Source organism: Apodemus sylvaticus, chromosome 14 (genome assembly GCF_947179515.1).
Source record: "Apodemus sylvaticus chromosome 14, mApoSyl1.1, whole genome shotgun sequence".
Classification (NCBI taxonomy): domain Eukaryota; kingdom Metazoa; phylum Chordata; class Mammalia; order Rodentia; family Muridae; genus Apodemus; species Apodemus sylvaticus.
Genome location: NC_067485.1, coordinates 69,850,862 through 69,876,086, shown reverse-complemented (window position 1 = coordinate 69,876,086; position 25,225 = coordinate 69,850,862). Strand labels below are relative to the sequence as shown.

Genomic DNA, 25,225 nt, shown 5'->3' with positions numbered 1-25,225 from the left:
GTCCTTCATGAAGTGAATATCCACTCCACCTGCCTTCCTCCTGGTTACTTCTGGAATGTGTATAGTATATTGTACACAATTCTTCAAGCCATCTTGCAAGGCAGCCACATGAGCTAGCCTAATCAAGTAAAGCACTGTCTCCCCAGTACTTGGAACCAGACCACTGGCTTTTCTTTCATTAAAATCAAAGTACTATATGAGGCTCAATGGGTAAAAGCCCTTGCCGTTCCAGTCTGGCAACATGCGTTTCACCCCCAGAACCCAGCTATAAGTCAGACACACTAGTACATATCTGTAATCTCAGCACTCCTGCAGAGGGAGGGGTCACGAGACAAGAGAACTGGCTAGAGACAGTTAGCTAGACTGGATGGAATATCTGCACAGCAGCAAAGAGACCCAGCCTTAAAACAAGGAAAGAGAAAACTAACTCCAAAACTCTTGTCCTCTGACCTCATGCTCACAGACACACACAACGATACACACACTCACACACATACACACACATACATGCACACACATGCACCGGCACATACAAGCACACCACACATGAACAGGCACACACACACACACACACAAACACACACACACACACACACATATGTGCACGTGCATGCAGTCAATCAACAGTTAATGTTTAATGACTTCAAAGTTCCTTTTTAAAGAAAGGACTCTTCCTCTGGAAAAGGACTCAGTGCTAGACAGCTTGACTTATTTGAGCTCCAGGACTGAGTTGCAGAACTGAACAAACCAGATGGAGCTGGTTTCTGCTCCTTTGTCCTAAGGAGGCAAGGCTAATGGTTCCTTACTGGCTTTTTACGCGACTCTGTGTGGAAAGGAGCAAGCTGGATTTGAGGAGAGAATTATATCAATTTAATTTAGTGACAAGCCTGTCAAAGCAGCTTAGCAATGAAAGGCACTTATCACACAATCTGCCCACCTGAGTTCCATCCACTTAAACCACATAGAGGTAAAAGGAGAGTGTAGGCATTGTGGCTATAAAGCACATTTAAGAATACAAGGTTTAGATCCAGTTCCTCTATAACTGCTATTATAAATTGTTTTTAGATGATTAAGTAATACAAGTTAAGGTCCAGATAGAAAAATCGTGGTTGTGAGTTAATTAAAAGGGTGCTCCTAAGTTATTTCAATTAGAAATGGCTGAGAGTAGTCAAGGCTTAACAGTTCAGAGATGTTTTGGGTAAACAGATGGTCTTCAAAGGTGTCAGAAGTCCACAGAATATGATGCTTATTGACATTTCTTTGTTAAAGATCATTTGACTGGAGACCTGCCTGCTCCTGACAGCTCCTTTCTTGAATTCAAAGAAGAAATTGAACATCAATGGAGTTGCTTCAGTTGTGGCAAGACAGTCACAAAGCAAGAATTGCCTCATTTCATCTACAGACAAATACTTTCCAAAAAAAAAGGACACACTATGTGGAATAGTCGACTGATAAAAATCTCTGCCAAGACAGAGTAATCAGCCCTTCAAAATTCTGCATTACCAAGATGATGTCAGATGATCCTGGGCCAGAAGGCTGAAGACTGATGCTCCAACGTTTTGGTGTATAGGGCCTGTCCAGGTGATCAGCGGTCTCTATAAATTGGCTAAGTTTTAGAAGCTGTATTTTGTGCTTCTCATACTTTCAGGTAATATTAGTCATTCTTGGATTTCTGATGGGGTTGAAGACTAATAGTCGTATAGCCAGCCCAAGCTGTTTAGCATTTAGAAAGATGATACAGATTTGAGAGATGGCTTTCAGATGGGTTACAATCTAAAGCCAGGACTTGAGTCGGGTGTAGAATTATAAGTCTTTTAAATTCGAATAGATGACAGGGGTATTACTTAATTGATAAAAAAAAATGATTGACTGGGTGTTGGGTCTATCCTGTACGTTATAAATTACAAAATGATAATTGCGCTCAGTTGATGTCTGAGATAAAAGAGTCTTTTAATTGGCCAGAAAGGGGGAAGTGTTGTGGTTAGCTCTGGGCTTGTATTTTGATGTTAATTCCACTCCTCAGGTGAGGAGTTGCCTTGTGAACCTTCTCCCCACCTTAGCTTTTCAAAAAAAGACTTGAGCCAATGATTGGGCAGGAGGAAGTGGGAGGAGCTGAGAGTCTAGGGGAGGAGCCAGGGAGATCAACAGAGAGGCAGCAGAGAGAGCTCATGGCCTGGAGAACTGCAAGTTATACGGGATAATATGGATGGAAATAGAGTAATATAGTGGGAGATCTGCCCAATCTAGGCTTGTAGCTTGTTTTGTTAACTGATTGAATTGAGCTTTCTGTTACCCAGGAATTGGGTTGGAAACAAAGTAGCAACAGGAGAGAACTGAGTCTAGCAAACTGCCTTCTGATCTCCACACATGTGCTGTAGCATGTATCCCTTCCCACACAAATCATGCAGACACATACATATACAATAATATCAAAAATAGTAAAAAGTTCAGTGTCTGCCCTCAGGAAGCTAATACATTTAGTATATGCCCCATAATGTTGTTTGTTTGTTTGAGACAGGTTTCTCTATGTAATAGTCCTGGCTCTCCAGGACTCACTTTGCAGACCAGGCTAGCCTTTAACCCACAGAGATCCACCTACCTCTGCATCCCAAGTGCTGGGATTAAAGGGATGTATCACCACACCTGGCTCCTATATTGTAATTTTTTATTACTTTTATGTTTTTACAGTCCAGTCATTGTCCACCTCTATTCCCCCAGTCCTCTCCCCTCTTCCAGCAGGCCTCCCCACTCCCTGGAACCTCAAGCCTCTGGAGAATTAGGTAAGGTTAGGTGCATCTTCTCCCACAGAGGTCAGACCAGACAGTTCTCAGCTGTACACGTGCCGGAGCATCAGATAAGCTGCCTGGTTGGTGGCTTAGTTCTACTCATGATTTTTACCTTAATTAGCTTAAAAATTTGAAAGTAGATGACATTAATGTTTAAGTTTCCTCAACAATCAGAAATCCATATTAGAAGCTAGACATATATTTATTGAATAGTTCTAACATGCCATAGATGGATATAGACAACTTAGTGATCAAGGCATGTGTTTAGGAGGTAGAAAGCCCTGGATTCAGTCCTTGGCACCAAAACTTAAACAAAAAAGTCAATATGATGGAAGAATTTAAGATACCACTGGGGACTGGAGAGATGCCTTAGCGGTAAAGAGCACTTTGTGGAAGAACCGAGTTCAGTTTTCCGGCACCCATGTCAGATGGCGCACAACCGTCTGTAACTCCAGGGACATGTGATGCCTCTGTGGGAACATAGCCACACAGAGACACACAAAAATATACATAATTTTAAAATAAAATATTTTTTTAAAAAAATGTACAGTTATAAGTTGAGCAGGGTAGGTCACACCCAGAATCCCAGCACTTGGAAGGTAAAGGCAGGAAGATCAAGAGTTCAAGGTCACCCTTGTGTTTAGAGCAAGCTCAAGGCCAGCTCAAACCAAGAAAAAATAGAGATCACTATATTATTTCTCAGTTATATAAACTAATAAAACTTAGTTTATTCTTTCAAACTTTTATAGTACTATACAGTAGATGCTAATATAGGTTATTTTCCTGCTGCATTGAATAAGAGTACTGAAAAATGTAGTTTATTTTGCTTCTGAAATGTTATTACCTTTACACGTTCTTAGGATTTTCAAAACTACATTTGTTTGTTTGTTTGTTTGTTTGTTTGTTTGTTTGCAGGGACTAGCACATGTGCCATGACCCAAATGTAAAGGCCAGAGGGCATCCCATGGGGATCGGTAGCCTTCTTCCATGACGTGGGTCTTGGGGATGGAACTCAGGTCACCAGGCCTGACAGCAATCACCGCTGCCTACTAAGCCAGATCTCATCACCCTCCACAATTTTTAAATTATGGTTATGATCTTCTGTGGATGGCAGGACTGAGCATTTCACTGGAAACTTGATAAGGCTGAACTTGGTGTTCACTACACACTTTACCAGCCCTGCTGTTCTCAGGGTCGGTTTTATAAATTAAAAAAAAAAAAAAAAGAACCTGATCCACTCCACGGAATTGCTGGAAGTATCTATGTCCAAACCGAGGACAGCAATGAAAAGAGAGAGGGTGTTGTTCTAACCAAATTTTCTACTGTTCTCAAAGCCTCCCCCATGACATGCAATAAACCCAAGGGACTGTTAATGATGCAGGAAATCAATATGCAGGGGCTGGAGTGCCACCAAGAAGCTGATAGACTGTATTGTCCCTCTGCCTAGGTAGGCCTGGGGTTACCAAGGGGAGAGACCCAGTTGGCACATTGATGGCAAGTTCCAGGAAGACTTCTTTCTTGGCTTACTGGGAAACACAAACTTTCTGTGAATAAAGAGAAGATGCAATGACAGATATGCTTGGGTCCCTTATAAAAAGCAGTAAAAATAGTGGGTGAATAAAAGTTCAAAAATAAGGGAGCAGATGGGTGGAAAAGACATGGAGAGGAAGAGAAGAAACGGGGCAGGACAGGACAGGACAATAAGAGAAGAAAACCAGGCAGGAAGTGTTAACCACAGGCGTGTTTGGAGTAGGAGAGAAGAGAAGGAAATGAAGAGGCAGGAAAGGAAAAGGAAATGGGCTGCAAGAAAGGCAGGGTATTTTAAGGCTGTGTGTGTGTGAAGGTCATGGACTCGTTAAACTGTGAATTAAAGGCCAAGGAAGCAAACTTTGCGTTGAGGGATTGTTGCACACCAAGATAACAGTATTCCAAGAGTGCAGCTGCAGTACACACGGAACTGGGGCATTCAAGGATTGAAATCCTTGGAGAGCAACCCTGAAGCTACAAATACAGGAGAGTCCAGGCCTTGAGAGACCAAGCCATGTGGGGGAACAACATGTAAGTGGATGAAAGTCAAAACCCACTGATATTCCTAGATAGCATACAGATGCATACATTCGTATGTGTTCAGACGCCATGAAAGTAGAAGCAAAAATTGTCCAGGGGACACAAAAGGGACGAGTGGGAGGGAGGATGTAGAGGGCCACAAGATGTGAGGAGGAATATAGTGTATAATTGTATGCAACCTTTAATCATCTCAATACACACAAAGAGAGTGAAATCAATTACAGTATTCTACCTTCATTTCTGTTGGTGTAAGAAGTACCCTGACCAGAAGTAACTTTAAGGGAAAAAAGGTAAAAGGTATTTGGCTCATGACTCCAAGTCCTAGTCCGTCACTGAGGGAAGTTAAGGCAGGTACATGCAGACAGGCACATACACAACACCTCCAACCAAGGAACTCAGCCAAAGCCATGTAGTAGGGACCGTGGAAGATGCTGCTTTCTGCCCAGCAGGAAGACCTGCACTCAGCTAGTTTTCTTAGGCAGCTCGGGGCCATCACCCTAGGGACTGGTGCCACCAAACCCACAGTGGGCTGGGCCCTCTCACATCATTTAATAAAATCAAAACAATCCTCCACAGACATATCCACAGGCCAATCAGATGTAGTCAATTCCTCAACTGAAATGCTTATACTAGACAGTCCTAGTTAACAAACAGTTAAAGCTAACCTAGACAGGCATCAATGGAATAGGACAATATAAAATTGTTTGCTTTTTTTTTGTTTTTCATTTGAAAGGTTAGTGTGTCAAATTTCCACATCTGATCACTTCTTCGAATTGAGGAAGCATGGGAGTAATGATGTATATTTGAATATGCAAGTGAAACTGTGAGTTAAGACAAACTAAAGAAAACCAAGCACAAGCATAAATTCTCAATAAAGTTTATCTACCATGATGAGGCTGACTTTATCTCAGAGATTCAGGGATAATTCAACATGCAAAGTCAATAAATGCAATCTAGAAGGCAGACTTTCACATCTTCATTCTCAGTCCCTTTCCACTGTCCCCTCCGCTTCAGCAGTCCCTGCAACTCCTCCTCTGAGTCTTGATCTACAGTGTTTGCCTTTTCCAAAATGTTAGACTAATGGTAGTTTGCAGTGAGCTTTTTTCACTGAGATGTATTCACTTTCTTTAATGTATCTGCCGTACTCGCCATGATTGCCAAGTGGTATCCCAGTGAATGGATATACCACAATTTATCCATTCATGGCTAATGCTTCAGGATTTGTTTTCAGGTTGAGGTGCTATAAACATCTCATATATGTCATGTGTATGTGTGTGTACATGTGTGTGTGTATGAGGGTCTATGATGTACATGAATAGTACATTTGCTTGTTAGTATAGGTGTGTGCACATGTGTGTGTACTTGTCAGTTTAGGTGTATTCACATTTGAGCACATGCATGCGGAGGTCAGAGGTTGACATAAGATATCCTTTCTTGATTGCTCTCTATTTTTTAAGACAGGGTCTCTCGCTGAACCTGAATGAGTGTTGACTTGGCTAAGCTAGCTGGCCAATGAGATTCAGGAATCTATGCATCTCCACCTCATCCCTCCAGTGCTGGGCTTGCAGACATGCACCACCATGTAACTTTTCTCATGATTTCTGAGGCTACAAACTCAACTCATGTTTGCACAGCAGGTGCTTTATCACCTGAGACATGGCTTCATTTTTCACAACACTGAAGGAAGAATCAGTGGGTTGATCTTCCAAACGTGTTGAGTTTGAACTCCCAGAGCAGGAGACTGGGACCTTATTTGAAAATGCAGCCATTGTAGAATCATTGATTAAGATAAGATTATTCTGGAATAGTGTAAGACTTAATATGATAGGTCGTGCTGATGGGGGTGAAAGCAATGTGTGTGCACACATGCAAGGGCACATGTGTACGGTGTACATATGGAGGTCACAAACCAACCTCAGGTGTCATTCCTCAGGATCTGTCCACCTAAGTTTTTGAAAAAGAGTCTCTTAATGGGGCTCTCTCTGAAGCTGCTGATTCTGCTAGATTGGCTTGGCCAAGAAGACCCAGGGATCTTCCCGGGTCTGCTTCCCCAGTGCTGGAATTACTAACGTGTACCACTATACCCAGATATTCATGTAGAGGCTGGAGATCAAACTTGGGTCATCATACCTGCACAGAATGTATGGAGCTATTTTCCTAAAGGAAGAAAGACACAGAGATTACCCCATAAAGAGAATATATCATGTGACAGTGGATACAGAACTGGAATCATCTATCTATAAGACAAGGAAATGAAAGACTTGCAAATTTGTAACAGAAGCCACAAAAGAGTACAAAGGATAGTTGTCTATTAGCTTTGGAGGCTTTCCTAATATTTGTTAGTATGTATGGTAATAGTGTGTATGATGTTTTGCTTGACAAAAGGCATCAAGTTGCTTTTCAGAAGTACCCGTACATAGATTCCCACCAGAAGGGCGTAAAGGATCCAGATTATAGATTTCTGTATTATCAGTGTTTTTGAGTTTTGCAATTCTTGGAAGTATATGGTACTTTTCATTTTCCTACTATATTATGATACTGAACATATTTTTTTGTGAACTCACTTGCTGTCTCTAAACCAATCCATAGTGAAGAGTCTGAGAAATTCTTTTAACAACTGTTTTGGTTGTGTGTTTTCTAAATGAGTTGTAACAGGTATTTTTTTTGTCTGTTTCCTCTTCTCTTCCTTTTCTTTTCTTCCTTTTTCTTTCAAGACAAGATCTCACTATGTTGCCCAGACTGGCTTCTCAACCCTCCTGCCTCAGTCTGCCAAGTGCTAGGATTCCAGGCTTACATAACTACACCTTGTTTGTCAAGATTGTTAAAGGGTCTTTGCTTGTTGGTTTGTTTTTACTCCCTTGATAGATTTTATTTATTTTTTACTTACTTGAGACAGTTTTATATCTCATGTTGGCTAAATTCAGGATCATCCTCCTGTCTCAGTCTCCCAAGTACTAAGATTATAGGTGTGAGAACCAGAAACCACTCTATGCAATTTTGATAAGTATTTTCTGTTCATCTACAACTTTTAAAAAATTATTTTCTTAGTTCCTTTTGAAGAAAAAATAAACCCTTTTTAAGTGTGAAGTGGTGAGAGTCCTTTTTTGTTGTTACTCCTTTTGGGTCCTCTATGAAAACAAATTGGCCCAAATCAATATTCCAAATACTTCCTCTTGTGCTTTCTCCCAGTGTTTGAATATTTTTACATGTTTGTGTGGTGGCTCCCTTCTGCTGTTCCTTTCTTCCATTGTATAGTCACTCAGTTGACATGGCTTCATTTATTTTAAAGTGCCCTGAACATTGATTATCGTTGTCGGGTTGATTGATGCTGATCACACATCAATCGGTAGTGCAAGTGCAGGTGTGCGTGGGTCAGCTTCCAGGCCTCTCTGTTCTGTTCCTTGTGTTTGTTGAGCTGTCCTCTCATGATACCACAGCACTCTTTGTTTTGCTGTGCTGAATGACTTGAAATCGGGCTGTGGGGATTATCCACTTCTGGTTTTTTTTGCCCAAATTCCTCTGTCATTTATACACACTCTGAATTTACATGTTTGGTTGTCTAGGTATCTGTTGGTTGTTTGCTTGTTTGAGACAAATTCTCACTATGTAGTCCTGAGTGTCCCGGATGGAGCTCATTATGTCCGCTGACCTGAAATCAGACAACTGCCTGCCTCTGTCTCCAAATGCCCAGTGTTATTTGCTAGATTTTTTTTTTTAATCAATGGTAACACAATCACGGGCCACAACAACTAACATGCCACCTGAAAAGGGATCTCCACGATCTACATTTTCCCCTTATCTCCCATCCTCCAGCCCATCCTCTCCCTCTCTGCCCCCCTGTCTGACCCAGAAGTCCCGCCTACTCGCCCAGTGATTGGTTTCTTTATTCATTAGAAGGGTCACATAACATCCCGAGTGTGTGATTCACTCCTCATCCCAGGCAGCCCCTCTTGGGAAAGCTGAATTAGCATCAAAATACAAACAGCACCAGGGCTATCCATAACACTTCCCCTTTTCTGTCCAATCAAAAGGCTTTTTTTTTTAATCTCAGATATAAATTGAACACAACTATTATCATTTTGTAAGTTATAAAGTACAAGATAGACCTAACACCCAGTCCAACATTTTTATCAATTAAATAGAACACTCTATCATCTGTCTTAAAAGACTTGTAAATCCATATGCTGTGACCTGGGTCCACCACCTGAAGCAGGGTCTCCACCATCTACATCTTCATCTCGTCTCCCATCCTTCAGCCCCCTCTCTTCCCCTCCTCCAATGTCCCCCATTTGCTAGATTTTCACTAAATCTGTAGGTCATTATGGGGAAACTGACATCAGCTAGCATTATAACAATATTTTCTCATATGGAAACATGGTTTTGTTTTGTTTTGTTTGCTTTTAATTGTTTTTTTTTTTCTTTCTCCTCTTTAAGACAAGGCAGAATCCTAGGCTGGCCTTAAACTCATTATATAACCAAAAATGACCTTGAACTCCTAATCTTCCTTCCTCCACCTCCCAAGTGTTGATGCATGAAGCATGTACCACCTTACCCAGCTTATACAGTTCTGGGAATCAAACCAAGGACCTCATACATTGTAGAACAAGCACCTTTCCAACTGAGCTCCATCCTGAGTTCCAGAAGCTTTCCATTTAATCCTGTCTTCTTAGGTTTCTTTCTTCTGTATTTTGGTACTTTGTGAATACAAACTTTACACACACTTTGTTAACCTTATTCCTGAGTATTTCTTGGGTTAGATGCTATTATAAACAACCCAGTTTTAGCTGCTCAATTTCCATTTTTTTAATGCTAGTATATTAAAAACTAGCTAGAGTATTACTACATTTATATAATCCCAGAACCCAGCACCAAGGATACTGAGGAAAAGAACTGAGTTGCAGGCCAGTCTGGGTTATAGAGCAAGTTCAAATCCAGCCTGGGTTGCAAGACCCTCTCTTCGGCAGATCTGTATTATAGAGTACACTTATATCTTATAAACTTGACAGACTCACACTACAAGTTCTAGTGCGTTTTGTGACAGACCTTTGGGAAGTATTTGTATAGACACACATGCCATTTGTAACAAAGATAACTCTGTTCCTTAGTTTTCTGTGTTTTGTACTTGGGATTCTTTTCATGGGTCCCAAGGACAAGGACTGCGGCTCCAGCCAGTAAGAATAATGACATTCCGCTCTATCTGGATTCTTTGAAAGCACACATTAAGTTACTGTACATATTAGATTCCATTTGTGATTCTGCTGAACTGTAGTTTTACTATTTGTGACTGACTCCTACCGCACACTACTTGGCCTCGGATCTGGAATGTTCAGACTCTTGTGATCCTATTGAATGAAATACTTCCTCCTGTGGCCTGCTTTTCTAAACTTAGGTAAAATGGAGCATTCTGTGGGCTAGACAAAACCAAACGCCAGAGGGACGAGGGCAATTAAAGCAAAGCATTTGATTAAAGAGTTAAGACCAAAGCCTGAGGAATATAAAAGTCAGAAAGGGGAGTTAATGCTTACCTTAGCTGGGCTGAGTCTATTAAAGGAAATGGGATACTTGGCCTAAAGGACTCCCAGAGGTTCCCAAACTAGAAGCATCTGTTGATTTGAGGTTCAGGAAGGAAGGGAGCTCAAACCCAGACTGATTATTTGAGACTTCCCCAGCCCATCAGGGTAGGGACAAGCCTCTCTCAATAAGACTTAGATAGCACACAGACTGAAAGACATAAAAAGAAAAGGTCTTCAGGGTGGAAAAGACCGACATGACCACTCTATAGCCAGAGAAGGTGTACTACAACAGTGAATGACTGACTAAATCAATCCAAAAGTACTGTAGTTCCAAGTTTTTGATTCCTCAGCTAATGACAGAATATAGCCCTTGACAGAAAAGCCTTTATCTCCCTGTAAAATAAGACACCTGCCGTTTCAGCGTGGTTTCCCTACCAACACGTCTAATAAAGTCTGTCATCACTGGCTCAGTAAACATTTGTGTGCTCACACTGGGACTAAGCAGGACTGCATGGTTTAAGAATATGGAGATTTAAAATGGGTCACTGTCCTCCCATAGCTCACAGACTTCTAGAAGAGACTGACACTGGAGCAAGCAGTTGTGTTGTCATGAAGTGCCACAGTGGATAAAGAGCAGGGGACTCATACCACAGATGGAAGAGGGCAGTCAGGGCAAGCTTCGCAAGGACAATCCTGTGTAAGAAACATGCTTGTTAGGATTCTGTCTAAGCTCCACCCCACAATTACTCGGCAACAGCCAGGTAGGCCTGGCCCACTATAAAAAGGGCTGCTCAGTCCCTCCACTCTCTCTTACCTTTTACTCCTCTTATCTCTCTGTCCTCTCTCTGCCCTCTTGGGCTCTCCTCCCCTTTCCCCCTCTCTCCACTTGGTCATGGCCTGCCTCTACTTCTCTACTCTCTCCTTCTCTCTGCCTTTCTCTGCCTCTACTACTCTCTTAACTCCCATCCTCTGCCCTGAATAAACTCTACTCTATACCATGTGGGTGTGTGTTTGGTCCCTGGGGGTGGGGGAGGGAAGCCTCAGCATGGGCCCGCTGAAGTCCCCCCTTCCTCCACACCACTGTATAACACATTCCCTAAAATCTCTTTCTCTTTTTATGATCACAACAATGGTAAACAAAGAAGTGCATTCTAGAACACCAAAAACCCCTAATGTGGCTATTTCGGCCCGGGTTAGTTGATCAGAGATGAGAACTTTATAAACATAGTTGATGCGTTAAACAATTTAACTTAAACTTATACTGGGCTTCGACTTCCCAGGTCAGTTGACTGTCATCTCAAGAAGCATAAACCTTCTTCTTGATGAGTTCTCAGTTTTCTTTCTTGCAAAAATAATACCCAAACTTCATTAACTACAAAATATTTACACTATGTTTCTTTCTTTCTTTTAGACTTATTTATTTATTTATTCATTTCTTTTTATATGAGTACACTGTAGCCCTCTGCAGACACACCTGAAGAAGGTATATGATCCCATTTCAGATGGTTGTGAGCCACCATGTGGTTACTGGGAATTGAACTCAGGACCTCTGGAAGAGTGCTCAGTGCTCTTGACCACTGACCATCTCTCCAGCCTTGTACTATGCTTCTTTAAAAAGAGAACAAGGCTGTGGATAGAAGAGTGTAGGGAGATGGCTCTGAGGAAAGCGCTTACCATGTCTGCATGAGGGCAGGAGTTCAGATACCCGGACCTCACACAAAATCATGACATCACAGTGTGTGCCTCTGTGATCACAGCTTATACAGTCCTTATGCTGCAATAGAAGACAGGAGAATTCCCAAAGAATTCTCTCTTGGAAGCCAGCTGGCTTGGCATACAGAGACTCTATGCCAAAGAAGAACAAGGTAGATGTTTGGGGACTAATACCAAAGATTGCTCCCTCACCTCTGCATGCCAGTCATGGCATGAACAAGCCGCGTCCCCACTCCCACACACACAGAGCGAGAGATAGAGAGACAGAGAGACACACACAGAGGGAGAAGCAATGGGGAGAAAATGGAAGAGCCATCGAAATCTCTTTGAATCTCACTTCTTTATCATCCCAATTTCTCTCTCCCACACTTAACTTGGCAGGAACCTGTCTTAAGCAACTCATCTTCATTTTTTTTTTCAGGCATCTCACAAATGCCCGTGATTTCAGTTCCTGGGGCTCTGATACCTATGTGGTAGGCCAATACAATGTGGTATCTGGCCTACCACATACACATACTTTTAAAAATTAAAAAACAATAATTGTGCAGCTACAGAGACCCACAGCCAGACAATATGTAGGGAATGAAAGACCTCAGAATCTTCAGGCCTAAACGTGATGACTCCTTGAAATCCCTCCCCTCAGGGCTCAGGAAACCCTGCAGAAAAGGAGGCAGAAAGAATGTTAGAGCCAGAGGGCATGGAGGGCACCTAGGAAACAAGGTCCTCTGAATCAACAGGATCTACATAATATAGACTCACAGAGACCAAGGCAACGTACACAGGGTCTATACGGGTCTGCACAAGAGGGGACCCTCGAGGAGGGTGCAGAAAGAGGAGGTGGATACACGCTCCTATAATTAACCCAGAAGCTATCTCTAGGATAACCACTTGCAAATGAAAATTTAGTTTTCTCTAAGGGAATCGCATGGGAGGCAAACTACTCTTAAGCCTAGGCTGCGTGCCCAGCTATAGATGGCCACCTGAAAATGAACTAACTGCTATCTTAGGAGGTTCCTGTCTCATAATGTCACTCCAGGTCTCTTCCTTCCTTCTCTCCTTCCTTTTGATTCTATCTTGTTGTTGTTGTTGTTGTTGTTGTTGTTGTTGTTGTTGTTGTTGCTTTAATCCTACAGTTTCTTTACACATATATTATGGCTTCAAATTTTGTGTTTTTATGGGATTCCTGAGTATGTACACAAGTCTTTCATCCACATTTGTCTTGTGCCCATTCTTGGACTTTTCCCCTTCTGATTATTGGTTCTGTCTTATTCCTTTTTGTTTGCTTTTGTTTTGTCATTATATATTTATCTTATTTTATTATTAGGCCTTAGAAGTCTGTCTGTTTTTTAAGCAGAGACAAAAAGGGTGTGGATCCAGATAGGAGGGGAGGTGGGGGTGAACGCAGAGGAATAGCCAAGGGGAAACTGTAACTGGGATATATTGTAGAAACACATACCTATTTTCCATTTTAAAAATTGTTAGAAAAGACACAGGTACCTAAAGGAGAAAAAAATGTGGTGTGGAAATGATCACCAAAACCACAATTACATAAAGGACAAGGACACAGAGCTTGGGCTTCACACTCAGTGTCTCCCAATAAAGCTCTGCTCTTTAACAATATATATGACAGTCCTTTTTCCTTAATTTTTCCAATCCTCAACAAAATGTCAAGATCATTTTTCCAACACAAACACTACATATAGCACCAAAGACGTTGCTGTCTTCAACGATCTTGCCAACCTCACTGACATAGACTTCTTCCGAGTAACGGGGCATTCTGAATGTCAACAGCTTCAGTACCCACCCTCCAACAGTTCCTAGTAAACAGATGACAGACAGTGAAAAGAGTGTCAGGTGTGGGAGACAGGAGGCCCATTCAGAAAATGAGTGGAGGACCATACAAAAGCCACTGGAGTATAGACAGCCATCTACAAACAGTGAGAACAATCAGGTGATCACAATAATGATAATAAAGCTAGGAAATCTCCCAGATAATAGCAGTGTAGAGGCTGCTGCATCCCTGACTGAAAGCCCTGCCTGGAACAATGAGAGAGCCAGCTCTGGGCTGTCCTTGAGGCTACTTATATCGCAAAGTCAAAAGAACTTGACAGTCAACTCCCAGAGAGCATGAATGTACCAGAAAAGGATCCTGTATTCAGGTATAGTGAGCTGTGCTTAAGACAAGTGTAGTGAAATTACATGAGCGCCCACCAAACACGGGAATAAAGACAAAGAGGTGGTGGGAACTACTGACTAAATAATATAGAGATCAGATAAATAGAAACACACATATACCAAAGCTTATTTATACTGACCAATATTTAAGAATAAAAAATGCAGACAGCTCGGTTGGTAAAATGCCTGTCAAGGAAGCATAAGGGCCCCAACACATATACAAGGCCAGGTTGGGCGTGTATGCCAGTGATCATAGAGTCGGGAGATAAAGAGGATCCCCGGAGTTTGCGGAATAGGGAGAGACCCGCCTCACCAATAAGGGAAAGGCCAGTTAGGTGGCTCAGTAGGTAAAGGCACTTGCTGCCAAGCCTGATGACCTGAGCTCCACCCCAGAAGCTACACAGTGAAGTGGGAGCACTAATGCCCGCAAGCTGGCATTTGACTTCCACCTAGGCACCATGGCATGTGAGTCTGCACACACACACACACACACACACACACACACACAGAGAGAGAGAGAGAGAGAGAGAGAGAGAGAGAGAGAGAGAATAAAATACTTGTATTTCTTTTGGTATGATGACCTATTTTTATGACAATAATCCTTTCAGTCACTGTGTGTGTCTGTCTATCTGTCTCTTTGTGTCCGCCTGTGTGCGTGTCTCTGTGTGTGTGTGTTTGTGTGTCTGAGTGTGTGTCTGTGTGTGTCTTTGTGTCTGTCTGTATGTCTGTGCGCATGTCTGTTTATCTGAATGTGTGTGTCTATGTATCTGTCTCTTTGTGTCTGTGTGTCTGTGTCTTTGTGTCTGTTGTATCTGTGTGCATGCCTGTGTGTGTGTGTGTGTGTGTGTGTGTGTCCCCTCTGAGCCCCAGCAATTTTCCAACCTGACACTAAATCAATGCCTTGTCTGGGGCCATCTTTAGGGGTTTTTTTGCCTCTGATCCTTCGATGAAGCGTCATCTAGTCCCAGACAGTTCCCCAGGGCAGCCAGAAAGTCTTACTTGGCCTGGCTTTGTCATGACTTATTTGAGAACTGTTCCAGCCACCAGGGCCTGCCAGTCAAGAATATGACTCTTCTGGCAGACTCTGCAGGGAGCTCATAAGAACAGAACAGGAGGGAACAGCCCTGCTTTGCAGCTGTGACATGCTGGGCCAAAATAGGCATTAATGTCGCGTGTGAGAGAAGCAGGCAGAAGAGACAGAGCGGATTTGTCTCAGATTAGGGCTGAGCTGCGTTTTACAAGTCAGGTCAGATTTCTTGATCTCTTCCATCGGGGACATTCTCGTGGTTACAGAATCCAGTGCCATGGCTTAGAAGGGAGGGGGTGTGCCACCAAGGAATAATTGAATTAAATAAATATTCAAAAGTGCTTCCTCCTAGACTCACTCTGTAACATAACCAGCCCAACCATGCAATCCTGCATGCAGCTGCTCCCAGATAAATGAACAGCTAATTTCAACAGGGCTGCTGAATAATGAAGGCTTAAAAGGGGAAATCCAAATGGAATCTGAGCCCTTTCCTCCATCATTAGAAAACATACAGCTGAACATCAAAGCCAGTCTATCTTCCCCCGCCATTAGGGCTAAGGGAGTCTCGGGACCCTGGGTCCCTTCAAGGTACAATCAGACTCTTAAGGCAGTGACTGTTCAGGAGCTGGCAAGGCTGCGGAGAGAAAAGCCACCTGTCATGGTGGAAGGCTGGTCACTGCTGGTCACGGCTGGTCACTGCTGTCCGCTGCCAGCCCCTGGGTGGACTTGAATTTACACAGGACTCTTCTTGGAGTTTGAATGGAGCTGGGACTCTTTCCCTCCTGTTTTCAATATACAATTCATTAGAGAAACAAGCAAAACAATGCTGTTTTGTATTTGAACAGCAATGGGGAGTTTTCCATTGTACTGTGCAATTGTCTAGGGCCGGAGCTTGGAATCTTGGCTTGGAATCATTTATTTGGCTCCTTTAATCTCGGTTTTCACAAAATCTGACTTTGTGGTAGTAAAGATGGATCATTTTATAGCTCTTAATATCCTGTAAGATGCTATGCATCTCAACAAAGGTCTTCAGTCCTTGTATTGAAAAGCTCACAGGGTAGGCAGCCTCAGAGTGACTTTCTAACCTATGCCTATGTGACCTGTGTATACCACATCCCACTTCTGAGCCGTCTGTCATTAACTTTGCGGGAGGGGGTGTATATTTATGAGTTTGAGCACTCGAGCCCCAGGACTCATGTGGAGGTCGGAGGACAGCTTTAGTGGGTCAGTCCTGGCCTTCCACCTTGCTGGGACACAGCTGTTTCTGTTTTCTTTGCTCCCTATACCTTTTGCTATATAGCCGGCTTTCTGGTATTGTTTCTGTCTCTGTGTTTTATCTCACTCCCTGGAATGCTGGGATTACAGAGGTATGACTCTGCATCTGGCCTTTGAGGTCAGCTCCAGGGAACCAAACTCAAGTCAACAGGTCAGTGTGTCTAGCACATTTATCCACTAAGACAGCTTCCCACCCCCATAAATTCTTGTCTTAAAATCCTGATTTTCTTCTGAACCTCTTGGCCATGGTCCCTGTTTTCATCAACCTCTCTCCCTTGACAGGATGCTCCTAATTAGATGCAAGGAAGGCCTGAAAGGGAGCCAAGACATTTACAAGGTAGACACCAGTGGGCCTGGTTCCTTCCAGGTACCAATTGCCACACAGGCAATTTAGGTAAATTGCCATGACTTGAACTGCAGAGTGAAAATTATGGTGAAATGATTAAAAAGGAAACTTTCCTAAATGAATGGTATTAATTCTTAAAACATCGCCATCCCATTCTACCAAAGCATCCCTTGATCATGTTCCTGCTTATTGACATATCCCAGTCTGAAGGAGTCATACAGAAGATAACAGAGGTCGTACAAATACCAATTAAAATACCAGCTCATGTCTCCATAGAAAGAACATAGAAAGAACTCAGAATAGAAGCTAACATTAAGTAGATTGAATCCATTTAGAGAGCAAAGCAAAGAGAGAGATGATTTAGAGGGAAAGCCACATGATACCACTTGCCTTAATCAACAGAAAACATGGTTGGCAGCCATAACCAAGAACAAACGTAGAGAGGGCAGAGAATGTCCCAATGGTTAAGAGCACTTGTTGCTCATGCAGAGGACCTGGTTTGGTTTCCAGCACCCATACAGCAGCATACAACCATCTTCAATTCCAGGTTTGGGGGCCTCATACACTCTTCTGACCTTCCTAGACATCAGTGAAGTGCACAGAGCACATACATACATGCAGTTGCACACTCATACAAATAAGCTTAAAAAGAAACAAGAAAGAGAATGAATTCAGAAGACCTGGGAGGTCAATTTGGAGTTTGGACCATTGATATAAGCCATTGCGACTGAAGGACCAACTGAGCAGTCTGCTGATGAGATGCTGCTGGAAGACAGTTCTTCATTTCCAGTCCAAATCTGCCTCTTCAGGTTACGTGCAACTCGGCCTCTGTAATGTTTATCTTAAAGTACTTGGGATGAGACTCTCATATTGCCTGAAAAGGTATCTCTACATTTCTTGGGAGGTAAATAAATGAAGGTCGTATTCTATAATTGCTTCTTGATTTATATGTGTGTCTTTTGGGGGGTTATTTTTATCAGTATATATTAAACAAAATAATAGTTTTTATTATATTTTTATAGTGCACATAATGTACTCTGAGCATATTCAATATTCCATTGAAAAAGTCATTTCTTAGTGATGAAGTTAATTTACCAAGAGCACATAAAGATCTACTGTGTTTGTGTATCAAACTGCCAAATATATGAAATAAACACTGGACTAAGAACAAACCACAAGTCTAGTTAATGTATCTGACATTTTTATTTCTATTTTTTAATTTCCCTTTAAAAACAAAATTCCCTTCCCTGTGTTTATATATTTTAATCTAAAGAAAAATTAGAATTAAGCACAAATATGATTCTGTAAATAAAAATCATACTATCAATATTTTACATGTTAACCCATGGAATACTTTGTGTGTTATATTTTTTGTATCATCCTAAGTACTTTGCTACAATTAATAGACTTATACTCATGTTTTTAAGCTGACACAGTAAAGTCGATTTTCAAACAGTAATGAAAGCTTAGGGAAATCTAAGATTTTGTATATAAGTACATATGCATATATTCTCTATATTAGCTTTATATTACAAGCCTTAGGAGGATTTTCTACAATATTTAAGGCATTTAAATCTATAACTGTGACCAGTTATCAGTGAAGAGCATAACAGTAACTTTTTGAATGTTTGTTAGCATGATATGGAATATAATGAAATACATTTTTTTAAAAGTCATGATTTTTAAATTTATTCTTTAATATCTACACAAATATTTTTTAAGAAAACACAAGTCATGAAGGTACAATCTTTCTTTGCACCAGAGATATGAACTATGTCTTCTTTGAGATTACATACTAAATGAATTTTTCATTGTGATAAAACACTTCAATGGCTCTCTCCTCCAGCCAAGCAAAGATGCCCAAAGGAAAGAAGGCCAAGGGAAAGAAGGTGGCCCCAGCCTCTGCCACTGTGAAGAAACAGGAGGCCAAAATGGTGGTCAACCTTTGTTTGAGAAAACCCAAAAATTTTAGCATTGGGCAGGACATCCAGCCCAAAAGAGATCTCACACACTTCATCAAATGGCCCCGCTGTATCAGGCTGCAGGGGCAAAGGTCATCCTCTATGAGCTGCTCAAAGTACCTCCTGCCATTCATGAATCAGTTCACCCAGGCCCTGGACAGACAAAAGCCACCCAGATGCTTAAGCTTGCCCACAAGTACAGGCCAGAGAGGAAGCAAAGGCTATTGGGCTGTGCTCAATAGAAAGCTGCTGGCAAAGGGGACGTCCCAACTATGAGATGGCCTGTCCTCCGAGCAGGAGTCAGTACAGTCACCACCTTGGTGCAGAACAAGAAGACTCAGCTGGTGGTGATTGTCCATGGTATAGACCCCACTGAGCTGGTGGTTTTCCTGCCTGCCCTGTGTCAAAAGATAGGGGTGCCCTACTGTGTCATCAAGGGAAAGGCCAGGCTGGGGCACCTGGTCCACAGGAAGACATGCACCACTGTTGCCATCACACAGGTTAACTTGGAAGACAAAGGTGCTCTGGCTAAGCTGGTGGAAGCTATTAGGACCAATTATAAAGACAGATATGACGAGATCCGCCGCCACTGGGGAGGTAATGTCCTGGGCCTAAGTCTGGGTTTCGCATTGCCAAGTTGGAAAAGGTAAAGGCTAAATAACTCGCCAATAAAGTGGGTTAAATGTATACTGCTAAGGTTTCTGTACATAAGTATAATTACAAAATTATCTTACAAAAAGAAAGGAAGGAAGGAAGGAAAAGACAAAAGCACTTTAGTGGAGTTTAATCTCCTACAAGTTCTGGGCAGGAAAAGAAAGGTGGCACACGCCTTTAATCCCAGCACTTGGGAGGCAGAGGCCGGCAGATTTCTGAGAGGCCAGCATGGTCTACAGAGTGAGCTCCAGGATAGCCAGGGCTGCACAGAGAAACCCTGTCTTGAAAAAAACAAAACAAAATAATAAAAAGAATTTCCTTGGATAAAGAATTTTATATTCTGAATGTTTACTCTCAGGACAATAATCAAGGCTTTTACGAAAATATACTTTAACACTGTGCTCCAAAGTAAGTTCTTTCTGTCCCATTGGCAATGCTAGCATTAGTCTGTAGTACTTACTATTACTATTAATTACTATTACTATTAACTACTACAAATTACTATTACTATTACTATTACTATTACTATTACTATAAGCCTTCCCTTCTTCATATTGGGAAAGTAAACTACAGAAACAGAATTATAGAGAAAAAATAGCTGAATCGTAGTAATTACCACAGTAATCATTAGCAAAGTAGGGGACTGCCCACAAATACTGCTCACAAATATCCTAACAAGTAAGAATTAAAGTAATGCCTAAGATATATTGAGCTCACATTTTCAAAACCATGATTTGAATGTAATTCTCTTTAAGAGCAGTGGAATATGTATATACATAATAAAAGGGCACAGCAAGGAGCCTTTAGAGGCTGTTGTTTGACTTATGTGAATTATAACAGGATCTGGTCTGTTTGGGATGCTCAAACTACAGGAATTTTATTGCCATTTTATATGTATTTGGAGCCAACAAAAACATGAACATGAAACCAACAGAAAGGCTTACAATAGTCATCTCCACTGGGCCCTCTTTCTATTGCTTTGTCCCTTCCTAGATCAATAGACATGATTTTCCAGGATAATATAATTGTCTCCTAAGAGTTTTTCATGCTTCCTTCTCATGTACCAATCCCAGTGATAGCCTCATGCTCTGCCTCACACTGCTCAAAGCACCTCTTCAACAGGCCTTCACTGCAGTTTAATTCGAGGGTTACCAGAACTCCTTTCCTGAACCACCACCATAATACTTCTTTATGGTCCATGTCCACGACAAGGACTTCTTGCCACCCCAGGACATAGTTACAAAAAAACCTTCCTGAGATAAAGATGTCTATCTTTCTATATCAAATATTCTGTTTCGATGGCAGAGGTGATCCAATGTGTAATTTCTATGGTACAACTGTTAGAATCCATCTGTTTTTTAAGAGACAGATTTCTTTCCTGGAGTTCGGGCAGAGAATCCTCAAGAGTAGATTAGACTTGATTGTGATTATTTAACATTTTCCTAATTTAATTACAAAAGTAGAACTGTCAGTGTAAGCCCAGATCTGTTCCTCTAATTTAAGGAAGTTCTCAAGGAAAGGCAGAGTTATGGAGAGCTGACCCTCTACCTCTAACCTCTCAACCCAGTGACTGTCATTACCACGAATTCTTCTATGTCCCTCTGCAGTGAACTATACATCTCTTAATTCTAGGCTGTGGAATTCAGTGTCAGAATGATTAACCATTTCAGCAAGGTCACTGTATAAGCCAAAGATGGGCTCTTTCTGAGGACAAGTCTGTGCTACTGTACCAATTGTAACTGATGAAGGAAGTCACAGATTCTTGAGCCATAGGAACCATTGGACTCTTGTGACTGGATTCAAAATTCTGTATGAGAATTATTTCCTACAGGAATTGCAGAAGCAACTTTTCTCAGGAACAAGTAAAGTAAGGCTGAGAGAAAAGGGGGAAGTCTGAGGTAGGGATAAGGAAGGACAAAAACAAGGCATACATAAGGACTGTAAGCCAGAAGAGCAGATGACAGAGACAAAGGGATGATGCAGAGAAAGAAGGAGCAGATTACATGTCACATCAAAAGCAGCTCCTTCAGGACCTTGAGAGATGGCTCTCTCAGTAAATTGCTTGTCATGCAGGTATGAGAACATGAGTTTGAGCCCCTTAAGATACACATTAAAAAAATCCACTGTGAGTCCCTACAATACTAATATTGGAGGGGCAGAGACAGGAGCATGCCTGGAGTTGCTGTGTCCAGCTGGTCTAACCAAATTGGTGAGCTCTGGGTTCAATGAGAGATTCTGTCTCAAAAAAAAAGTAGGAAGTGATGGACTTCTAACATTGACTTCTAGCTTTGTACACACATCCACACAAAATATATAATCGGGTGAAGGCTTTTTTCAGGAGTTCATGTGTAATTCAAACATAAGTCTTTATATAGACTCCTGGTTTCCAAATAATGCAAGAAGATATAATGGATGGAAAAATCCCAAAGAGCAAAACACAACTAAGTTACTGCTATAAGAGATGACCCAGGATTGTGAAGTCCCCTGAAATAATCATGAGAATCATGAGAAATGTAATAATCAATTAAATTATCTCATTGATCTATATGTAAATTTACTCAATTTGTGAACTAAACTAGTTTATTGATGAATGAGTGTATGAACACACCAGTTAATCCCAATGTACACAATACTAAATTAGCTTTCCATTAAACAAGCTAAATTTAATAATCTATAATAGGTGATCTAACAAATATTTATTGAGCAAATGAACAAATGAGAAAATGTAAGCAAATTTTTTTTATTAACCCTCAGACTTCAGGAAGACAAGGCATAGAATATGACATAGGAATTGCAAGGCTGGATCAACAGAACACAGGGCCAAGGAACTACAGTTTTCCAACCTGAAACGTAATGGCTTTTCTACACAGTATGCAAAGAAAATACTAATTAAGTGGGTTTGAGGATTAAGCTCATATCTCTCCTACTTCCAACATATCAAGAGATTTAGAATGTTTCTACTCAGTGGTCTCTGCATTTTGTAGAGCACAAGTTCGATTTAAGAAGGAGATGGCACTACTTGTAACAGCCACCAGCCATGTAAGAATGCTTTGACTGCATGGATGTATGTTCACCATGTGCTTGCCTAATGACTGAGGGGGTCAGAAGGTGTCAGATTCCCTGGAACTAGAGTTATGGATGATTGTGGGTCACCATGAAGGTTGTTGGTGCTATACACTGAACCTGGGTCCTCTGCAAAGGCAAAAGGTGTTCTTAATGCTAAGTTTCTCCAGTCCCAATTATCATTGATTTTTTTTAAAGTGATATAAAATAGCTTTTTAAGCTTCTAAAACAGGATTCACAAGATGGATCAGAGAGTAAGGTGCTTGTCCCCAAAACTGACAGCCTGAGTTTGATATTCAGTGCCCACATGATGGAACAAGAGAAGTGACTCCCATGAGCTGTCCTTTTCTGACTTCCATACATGTGTGTGCACAACACACACACACACACACACACACACACACAGAGTGAATCTCAGACTTGGCACCATTGTTAGGACAAGAACATCTAGCTCAACAAGTCATAGACCCTAGGGCCTGGTTGTGAGGGTTTTAGTTTCTTTAAAAAACTAGTTATTTTATGTGACTATGTTTTTTGTTTTAATCTCAAGTGATGGATAAGAAGCTACTTCATAGAAGGTGATTATGATTTACCTTGTGCACCAGGAGGTGCATGATCTTTACTGGAAGAAAATGGCTTAATTTGGGGGACTCTGGAGAGGGTATAAGTGGGAGCTCCTCGAGGGGACCTGTTACTCCCCCTGCTGCTGTCCCAGCTGCTGCTGGTCCCTGCTGCTGTGTTTATTATTGTTAGATTGCTGGTTTTCTGGATTGCTGTGAATTCTGACTACAAAGATTGGGTTTGCCCGAGGAACCTGATGCCCCTAATCAGCAAGAAATAATCCAAAGAGGTCTATTCCCTTTTTCCCTCTAACCTTTCTTTCCTACCTAGTGTTGGGGCGGTGGTGGGAGGATTAAGGTAGAATAAGGGTTGGAAGAGAGGTAGATATAAGGACCCAATAAAATAGCTCCTGTCCCCAAAAGCATCAATGGGGCCTACTCCTATTGTTTTCCTAAATATATCTAGTTAGGGATACAGTGTTAAACTAACGCTTAAAGATTTCTCATTATACCTATAGGTCATTGCATCACTCAGCTTTCATCTAAGAAGAAGTTTCTATTCCTGCAGTATGTAATGATTACTGTAGAAGCCCACAGCTGACCACAGTATGGAGAACAAGAGCCTACAGAATGTCCAGCCCTCAGCATGGTGCAGGATTTTCCCTGTCCAATCATATTAGGACAGTGAAAGGCCTGTGATTGGACAGGAAAAGGAAGGTGGAGCTAGGAGTTGGGGGGACAGAGGTCACAGGAGGAGAAGGGAGGAGAAGGGAGAAGCGAGTCAAGATGGCTTCCGACGTGGACCTGTGTGTCAATTACTAGCCACAAATAGCTAAGTGTTTATAAGGTTAGAAATATTGGGTTCAGGCTTTATCATTATCCATTGGCTCTAAATTACTGCCCTGGCATCTTGTAATCGTGGTTTTAAATATACATAAACCCGATTGGCTAATTAAGCTTTAGGAGTTTTGACTTACTTGGTTACTGGAATGTGGGTCCTCCGATTAAAGGGGTTTATGGCGGAGAAAACACACAGCTGAGATGCTGAGGGAGCTAGCTGGGAGGGAATAGCTCAGCAGTAAGAACACGGTGCTGAGCCCGGTGCTGAGTCTTGGCAGGGCCGGAGAATGGGTGGGTTCACTTTTTTAATATTGCCCACAACATCAGCAGAATACATATACTGCTGCAACTGTTCCCGTCCTTCCAACACTCAGAATTAACTTAAAAGATGGGGCAGAAAGAGAGACAGAGGCAGTGGATGACTACAAGGAAACAATGTCTTCTGAACACAGCTGGGCAGCTGCACATATGAGCTCACAGTGGTGGGAAGATGATGCACAAAAACCTGTGCAAGCCCAAGAAAGACCAAATCTCAGCAGGAAGATGGGAGTTGGGCACAAAAATCCCACCCCTAGCCATGGAGCTAGTGGCAATTGTTAGCTGTGGGGAGAAGGAGAGGCAGTTTTTAATGATGTGATTCTGGTAGGTCAACCATTGTCTTAGTTAGGATTTCGTTGCTGTGAAGAAACATCCTGACCATGGCGACTCTTATAAAGGAAAGAATTTAATTGTGGATGGCTTCCTGTTTCAGAGTTAGTCCATTATCATAATGGTGGGAAGCTTCTTCTCCAGCGCTATGTCTGCCTGAGTGCTACCATGCTTCCCACCATGATGATAATGGACTAAAACTCTTAACTGTAAGCTATCTCCAATTAAATGTCCTTCCTTTATAAGAGTTGCTATGGTCATTGTATGCCAAGTCCCGCCATACGGAAGGGACAGTGTGACATAGTTTCCACCCCTAGAACAGAACTAGCAGGACATTGGCCTCCATGAGTGTTGACAGTTGCTAGGCATAAGGCTTGTTTATATAAGAATATATATATTTTCATGTTCCTCCTTTAGGAAATGCTCTCCTATTAAGGTTAATGACTCCATACTGCTTTCTTCTAGATTGGCTTTTTGCCTTAGGATATTTAAACATCTAGATCAAACACAGCTTCCTCTGGGCGTCTTCGACTTAACCACACTAAAGGCCTCTCACTAGCTTCTGAACTTAAACAAACAGCATGATGACACTGTCCT

General features: G+C 41.7%; 1 protein-coding gene across 1 annotated transcript in view; it reads right to left on the bottom strand.

Moving 5' to 3' along the window:
• Window positions 1-25,225, bottom strand: part of Fam107b (family with sequence similarity 107 member B) — a 218,629-nt gene that overhangs the window by 76,677 nt on the left and 116,727 nt on the right. The gene's annotated exons all lie outside the window — the stretch shown is intronic.